We start from the raw sequence: 7,398 nt of genomic DNA, 5'->3' as shown, positions 1-7,398 counted from the left end.
AACCCATTTTTAACCCATATATTTTAAACTTTATTTTTAACCATGGCAAGCAACAGTGATGAAGATTTTGTGAAGAACAAGATTATCATGCAATGAAGAAGACAGATCAAGCTTTGTCAAGAAAATCCAGCCAAAAGGGGAGATTTGTTAGGGTTTTGCCCTGATTTTCTTGCCATAATTTAAGATTTATTTTTCCTTAAAGAAAAAATTAAACATTACCATAAATGTTTTTACTTTTCCTGAAAGGAAAATATAATATTCTTTCATATTTGGGTTTATTCTTTCCTTTTAGGAAAAGGTTTTGGAGTAACTAGTTCTTTTCTTGTAGGAAAGGTTTTAGGAGTCTATAAATATAGGTTTGTTTCTTCTAACACAAAAACAATAATATCCACAATGTAGTCGTTTAAGAGTCTTGTTTATGGGGAGATTTATTCTCTCTAAAGTTTTTAATGTTTTTCTTTATATTAGTTTTAATTTGATATAATAATATTTTGATTTTTAGTATAAGTTTTTGTTATCTGATTTATCAACCATATGATTTGCAAATTGCAAGCTTCCGTATGACGCCCTAATCACCCTTCATAACCCATGAAACCACACATTTTGTATTCAGTGGAAAATAACAATAAACACTACTGGATTTGGCCCAAGAAAAGAAGAAGGATGAAAGTAGTCATTCGTGTTAAGAAAATGGATCTTAGGGTCCAACTCAATCTTAAAAACTTAGCTCATATGAGGATTGCACAAGCCCATATAAGGAGACAATAACCAATTCCCTCAACCAATGTGAGACACATAACACTGGACTAAACATTAGAAGCGTGGAGAACATAAAATGGGTCCAACATTAAACCAAGAATAGGGCTAGATTTATCTCTGGTACAAGGTAAATAAAACTTACCTAGGCCCAACTCAATTGCAAAAGTTACTCATGAGGTGAGGATTTTCCAAGATCAAATGAGGAGACAACAACCCATTCACTCAATCAATATGGGACACTTAACACCCTATCCCGTGCCACACCAAGGACTAGACATCTCAAATGTGAACAACATCACAAACGAGCGAGCCTAACATTAGGTAAACTAAGAATAAAGAATTGGTCACAATAAACCTTTGGTCCTAACTCAGCCTAAAAAACTAGCTCATAAGTTGAGAATTGTCCAAGTTCAAGTCTTACAAATCCTTTCCAAAATAGGTGGGGTCCTCTTCTTAACCACTTAGAAGCCATGTGACTGTTTTCTGTCCTTGTTATTATCATATTTTTTTGGCTGGATGTGCATCCTTCTTTCAAACTTCGTTTCCATTCACGCGTCGACTTCCACTTGTTTTCTCCTATTTCCAAAACTCTTTCCATGCGTGCAAATATGGTAATATTTCCATCTTGATTTCTTGTTCTTTGATCCATGTGATTAGCCGTAATCCCAATTCCTCAATGAATCCTTCATGTACTTGGAACTTGCTTTGCGCCTGATCAACAGTCTTCTCCAGTATACTGTGAAGGACCTGATTCCTTCAATTCTGGCAGTGTGCTCCTGTAATCAGCTCTTGCAGTAGTCGTGTCATAAACACTACTAGTCCCTATTTGAGACATGTTTAGTGTCTAGTTCTTTCATCATGTTTGTTATGCTTGCTAATCATCAAAACTTCATATGTAGCGTATCTCATAGCTTTAACATTTTCTTACTGAAAATCTTTAGCTTATCTTTGTGAAAATCAAATGGGAACAACCAGAAGCATCATCTTCCAGTAACCAGTACTCAAACAATTTGCAGATGCATGGTGACTAATATATATTTTCAAAAACTAACGAATGGGTTCCTGTCGGACAGCATTAAACAGAACAAAGCAAGAATTGATTTTATAGTCCTATAAAAACTTGTTTTTAGTTTTATGTCTTTTTTTACAAGAGATCTTCATTTTTACACAATAGAGATCAGGAAAGGTCATAATAGATCATTTCCACCAGCACAAAATTGTAGAAACAATCATTTCAGTACATAGGAGATATAAGAAGTGAAAATTGGATGGTGCATGGAAGGATCTAAATCTATATTAATGAGCTAGAAGTCCACCTATGGAATGAATAACGGAATGTAAGATTTTAGAGTTCAACATCTGCAAGTTGATTGAATATAACTGACTCACTTTAATAAGTAATAAATGGAAAATACTCAGATTCGGAGCAGTTACAGTGCTTAAACAGAAATTGTAAACAAGCTTCCACTCATTCTTCTCTTAAATGCGAAAGAACCATTTTGTAAATCTCGATAACATAAATGGAATCAACTGGTTTGGTAAACTAAGCATATCACATATGTCTATCAACCAGCAGCCAAAGAAACCTTACTAACCGTTTTCAGATGATTTCCTTTGCTCTGCAGGGCATATATTGCTCCTCTAGCATAGTTACCCCATTTGCATTCTTCCTGAGGTGTGGATGAGTCCATTTGTTCAGTTAAACCATTTGTCTCAGACATATGCTTAGGAAGCTGAACATCATCTATTCTGTGAAATTAAAAGATGTGAGGCATAAATTCATATTTGAGTTTGATAAATTTTGGAATTGATAACATTAGGAGTTCGATGCTTTTTGCAGGATTTATACTGTTGATTACATGAAACTATCATCACCAGTTGTTTTTGAAAGGGCTAAAAACTAATTCATACAGGTAAAAGTAGAGCATCAAAAGGTTAAGTGTGTAAAACAGTGATGGAATTCTCCACATTGTAAAAGACTGCTGCAAATCAATGAACATGAGATCATAGATTCATGATCCAGCAGCAGCAAAACCTTATCTACATGGATCCAAACAGAGATTTTTTAATGCAATTATAGATATCCAAGTAGTTATACGCTAGTATGAACATGCCTAAAAGCAGCATTATTTACCTGAGCCGTACTTCTCCTTCAAATTACCCAGATTGCAATGTAACCTACAAATTTGAAGTTTTAGTAGAAAATGAGTAGGAAGTAGAATAAAAAAATAATGACTATAGAATTTAGTAAAATTCCATAAACTCAAGCTCTTAAGAAGAGAAGTGAACATAGTGGAGCAGAGAAGTACAAATGCTGCTTCAACTTCCAGTGTTGACTAGCCAGATTTCTCCAGGTTTACAAAGTAAAACCAAACACAGTCGTAAAAGACAGATATGAACACCAATGTAGAGATGAGTAAGGACTTCTATCCTATAACTACATCTACTTACTTGTGTCTCAGTTGCAGCTTTCCAGATAAAAGATTCAATTCATAGCAACCCTGTTAGCACCCCCTTAATCTGCCAGCGGTTTACCGTTTACACATGGAAATTTTTAAAATCAGAGAAATAGATGACTTCAGCATATCTGTTAGTTATATTTCTTATTTCTTTGTAGCAGTTGTTTGCAATAGGGAGGTTATCTCTTCACTTTCTCATTCCAGTAATATTATTAAGTTGCTTTCTTGTTCTTAGGTGGGTGATTAATCTACCAGTGTTGTATCTAAAGTTATTTGAATTTGATAAAATGCATGCAGAAAATTGCTCCAGATTTTGAGTACTTCAACTCAAGAGATTGCTGGTTCTCTCTTCACGAACCAGCACCGTAGGTCGCATAAAGAGAACCTCTTCCCAGACTCCTTATTTATTCCACATTGACTCTGATTTTGTTTTGCAGTGTTCCATAACCAAATTCATAACAAGGGACCATAACAAATTGGTATGATAGCTTGGAGTTATGAGAGTCCAAGTCTAGCAACAATTGACACAGTTGGTGAACTTGTTCCAAGAAGAACGTGCAACCAATTTAGCCAGATAGGAAGCCATAAAGGCTCACTTGGATGTACTCACTAAGGATTTAGCAAATTCAAAGGCTTGATTCTGACTTAACAAAAAATATCTGTCAATATTGAAGTTGGAAGGGTAAACTGAGTGTCATGAAGGTCGGGATCGGAAACCGGGGAAAGCTCCATCATATGCCTAAATATACAAAGTTGAATTTTCCATGATTTACTGGCCAAGAGGACACTTTGGGATGGTTGAACAGGTATAAACAATGCTTTAGACACCAACAAACTCCAGAAGAATAAAGGTTGGACTTATTTCTTTTCATGTGGAAGGCAGTGGCGAATTTAGAGCCAAAAAATAGGGCATCGGCGTCCGTGGTCTCTTCGTAAAATTAGATATTATATATATATATATATATATATATTCTAAAATTTGTGTAATATATTCTGGCACCCATACTACAAGAAGTCTAAATGGCCCACATGGTTAAAAGTTGAGCTTTTGACCTTGAGGATTAAGGATCAATTTCTACTTCAATATATTTTACTTGGTGCACCCATGTTCAAAAAATCCTAGATTCGCCTCTGGTGGAAGGGAATACAACTCTGGTTCCTTCAACTTAAGACAATATGCCTCAATCCTCTTGGGATGAATTCAAACGTTAATGTAACTTCCATTTTGGATCACCAATCATGAGTCAGAAGTTGGAGAATTGGCTAGGTTATGCCACATCTGGTCTAATGCAGATAATCACGAATATTTTTCTTGATTTTGAGATTATAGAGGCATGACTTGATTTGTCTACCTGATCGATAAGAAAGGGGGGTTTGTTTATCTTCTAAATATTCCCCAAAGATTTGTTGCTCTAAATGTACCGAATAATTGTGGATTATTCGAGCATAAGATTTGTGGAGCAGCAGATTATCACAGAAAATTTGAGCAACTGGTTCACAGCCAAGTACCATCACACCATCGCAAAAATTGAACTTTATATAAGTGGTCTTGCTGACTATAAGGCAATTGAGGTAGAGTTGCATGATCCTCCAGATTTAGATATTGTTATGAGTATATCTTGACTTTATGTAAGCAAGGGACAACCCCATCATTTGCAATTGTCAGATTCCCATAGATAAAAAAAAAATATTCCCTCTGTCCCAATTTATGTGACACATTTCACTTTTCGAGAGTCAAACAATTTAAGTTTGACCGAGAATTTCTCATGAAATTTTCAAATTTTTTAAAATGAGATTTACATATTTGTAATTACACAAAAAGTACGATTAAGTCTCAATAATTGATAATACAAAATATTTAAAAAATATAGGAAAAATTTACGGTCAAAGATAGACATGTTTGAATCTCGATATCCGAAATGTGTCACATAAATTGGGACAGAGGGAGTAATAGATTTCTCACCTCAATAATGCACCAGATTTGGGAAATTGACTAGAACTGAGATGGAGGAAAGATGACTCAAGGGACTCTGTTTCAACTGTGACGAACCATTCACTCAGGGCCATTAGTGCAAGAAATTAGTCTTAATTGACTTGTAGATGAAGAGGTGGGAAAATCTGTCAAATAAGAGTCAAATCCTAGTACAGACAACCTCAAATTTCTTTGGAATCCATCATATGTATCACAGCCCCACAAAATATGCATTTTCAAGGCAATTGAAAGGAAATTCACAGATATCATTGGTTGATTCTAGAAGTACCCATAGCTTTGTGGATTCTAAACTTGTGTCGCAATTCAATTTTCAAGTCAACAGGCGAGATGGGTTAAGGATAGTGGTGAGAAGTGGTGAACGGGTCAGAAATCTGGGACAATGTTCCAATATGGTTTGCTAATCATGTTTTTCTTATTAATTTATATGTTCTCAATTTAAGTGGTTTTGATGTGTTCTAGGTGTCAATTGGATTAAGACCTTGGGACCCATTTATGAGACTTAAGAGACAAGTGGATGTCATTCTTTACAAACATGGGCGCATCTAGGTGGACCAAAGTTGGAAAAAAGGGAAAAAAAACTCTATGCATATAGGGTTAAATTTTTATTGTGTATATATATTTGACATTGAATCCCCTTGACACAAACCAAAGGATTACCTCAGCGGTAAATGTGATTCAAATTCTCTTAGACAACGTAGATCCAATTCTCGCTTGCCCAAATTTCTAATAATTTTAGTTCTTCGAGAGTTTGTTTTTAAATATTCTTGAATTCCCTTGACAAAAATCATGTCTCCACCATTGTTTACAAATGGGAAGCAATGGAGCAAATGTGGTCAAACATACCATTGGATTTTGTACAAGGCTTGCCTACCTCACATGGGTAAAATGTAATCTTACTAGTGTATCGTTTCTCTAAATATTGTCACTTGTTGCATATTGCTCATCCCTACTCCGTTGTAAGCTCATGGCTCTTCTTTGACAATATTTCAAATTACATGGCTTACCAATAACCATTACTAGTGCTCGTGATGTAACTTTCACAAGTGGCTTTTGGACAGAACTCTTTCGCCTCAGTGATACCAAGTTGTGTTTTATTTCAGTGTATCACCTGCAATCTGATGGCCAAACAGAAGCTATCAGCCGGACAGTATGGAGATGTATCTGAGACTGGCTATGTGGTTAAACTTGTGATGCAGATTAGGCAGCATGCCCTCTTACAAGGAAGTCTGTGACTGGCTATGTGGTTAAACTTGGAGAGTCTGTGGTCTCTTGGAAAGCTAAGAAGCAAACCATTGTTTCAAGGAGCTCAGATGAAGCTGAGTATAGGAGCTTAGCTTATACAGTAGCAGAGTTAGTTTGGTTGGTAGGAATGCTGAAGGAGTTAAAGGTTAAGGTTCATTTATTCATTTACCAGTTCAAGTATATAGTGACAACAAGTCTGCTATTCAATTGGCTTCTAATCCAGTTTATCATGAACGTACTAAACACATTGAGATTGATTGTCATTTCATCAGGGGAAAACTCCAACAAGGACTGGTTAAGATTGCTTATGTTTCAACCTAAAATCAGTCGGCTGATATGCTAACCAAAGGGCTCAACAGGCCACAACATGACTATCTACTATCCAAGCTAGGGGTCTTTAGGGGGTGGCAATTTTAGCACATATTAATGAAATGAGTCCATTTTTCCCATATTTAATGACTTGGATCACTCATATTTTAATTGATTAAATATGGGCTTCAAGCTATTTTAAGAGTCTCTACAAATATGGTCAAAATGGGTTAAATATGAGTATCCATATTGACCCATAATAGATCACTTAGTTTTCACTTCCACTCAAAATTCTTTATTGTGCTAAAAAATAAAAATAAAAAAATTAATTTTCAAAAATTCAATTAATTTTCAAACTTAATTGATAAAACAGATTTTTTTTGTTTTTGGAAAAAAAAAAATTAGGGATAGGTTGGTGGAAGGGCCCTGGGGGGTGGGAGGTGCCCGGGGGAGGGGGTAAATTTATTTTTTTTGAAAAAATAGATTTTTTTTTTGTTTTTGGAAAACAAAAAATTTAGGGGTCGGTTGGTGGAAGGTAGGGGGTGGGGGTAAATTTTGTTTTTGGAAAACAAAAAAAAATTAGGGGTAGGTTGGTGGAAAGGGGCTGGGGGTGAGGGTTCCCCGGGGGAGAGGGTA

The 7,398-nt window shown here is 35.6% G+C and overlaps 1 long non-coding RNA gene across 1 annotated transcript; it reads right to left on the bottom strand.

Moving 5' to 3' along the window:
- Positions 1-2,271: 2,271 nt before the first annotated feature.
- Positions 2,272-5,590, bottom strand: LOC107063458 (uncharacterized). Its single transcript, XR_001475349.1, has 3 exons — positions 5,182-5,590; positions 2,894-2,937; positions 2,272-2,508 (listed from the first exon to the last, which is right to left on the bottom strand). It is a non-coding gene; the product is annotated as an uncharacterized lncRNA (long non-coding RNA).
- Positions 5,591-7,398: the final 1,808 nt, after the last annotated feature.

The sequence above is a fragment of the Solanum tuberosum genome, unplaced genomic scaffold (genome assembly GCF_000226075.1).
Source record: "Solanum tuberosum cultivar DM 1-3 516 R44 unplaced genomic scaffold, SolTub_3.0 scf00361, whole genome shotgun sequence".
In the NCBI taxonomy this organism is placed as follows: domain Eukaryota; kingdom Viridiplantae; phylum Streptophyta; class Magnoliopsida; order Solanales; family Solanaceae; genus Solanum; species Solanum tuberosum.
The sequence above is the reverse complement of the archived record's forward strand: the minus strand, read 5'-3'. Positions and strand labels throughout refer to the sequence as shown.